General features: G+C 53.5%; 1 long non-coding RNA gene across 1 annotated transcript in view; it reads right to left on the reverse strand.

Annotated features, from left to right (window-relative positions):
- Positions 1-1,155, reverse strand: part of LOC112480492 — a 4,903-nt gene that overhangs the window by 680 nt on the left and 3,068 nt on the right. The gene's annotated exons all lie outside the window — the stretch shown is intronic.

The raw sequence follows: 1,155 nt of genomic DNA on the forward strand, positions 1-1,155 counted from the left end.
ATAAGTGTTCAGCTGCTCAGCTCTCCCCCACACTCAGAACCTTCTGGGACAGAACTGCCGGAAATGAATGACCTCAGCCAGCCTCCTCCTTTCACAGACACCGGGGAAAGTGAAGAAGGCCAGAGACTGGCCCAAGGTCACGTCGTGCCTTGTGTCCCATCCTCATTCCCGGACTTCACTCTCCCCGACAGCCCCCGGACAGAGCTGGGGAAAAACCTCTAGAGATATCCCCAGGGGGAACAGCTGGAAGGCAGGGCTAAGCCAGGGACTCTAGTGATGCAGTGCAGTGATGAGGTGATGACGACAGGACTGTATTTCCCCCTTTTGAGAAATTCTCTGGCATCAGATGAGTCTTGAGGGGAGGTAAGAGGAATTTGGCAGGGATGTGGTTACAAGCCATCTGGAAGGCAATGTGAGGACCAGAAAAGCTGCTGCCTGTTCAGTGTGGTGTCATTCTAAGTGTGGTCACAGGAGGCTCAGCTGTGACAGGGGACATTCAGAGAGAGCATGGCTCTACCCAGAATCCCAAAGCAAGGCAGTGACATTCTTACCATGCCATTTTTCAGCCTTTGTCCTGTGGGTCTGAGCAAGAGCTCGTTACACACTCGTCTGCCCACCCGGAAGAGTGTTTCACGTCATTGCATCAAAAGGGCGACATTCTAGCACAAGTCATCATTGTTAAGCAACTCCCGTGTCCTAGGGATTGTGCTCATATCTTACCCACATTCTCTTGCTTCATCCACCCCACTAGGCATGAAGTCGGAACCATTATCCACCCCCGTTTCCACTTGAAGACACTGAGGCCCAGAGAGGTTTGATGAGGTTGCAAAGGTGATAAGGATGGAGCCAGAACTCAAATCAGGGCATCTGAGATCTAGGACCCAGGCTCCCTACCCACGACACCATAATGCATCTGTCACCACTTCCTGGCACCTCGGGTGACACCTGAGCATCACTCAAGCAGAAACAGCCAGAATCCTAGCTATCACCCCTCCCCCGCCCCACTTTCCCCTCTGAGTTGAGGACCTGGACAGAGGCAGAGCTCCAGGAGATTCTACCCATCCCCTCGTCTTGGCCTTGCTCACCCACGGATGAGTCAGCTGGAATTTTTGGACATCCTGGGCTCACAGCCCTGGTACCAGGAGCTGTCAGGAG

This window comes from Pteropus alecto, unplaced genomic scaffold, assembly GCF_000325575.1.
Source record: "Pteropus alecto unplaced genomic scaffold, ASM32557v1 scaffold190, whole genome shotgun sequence".
In the NCBI taxonomy this organism is placed as follows: Eukaryota; Metazoa; Chordata; class Mammalia; order Chiroptera; family Pteropodidae; genus Pteropus; species Pteropus alecto.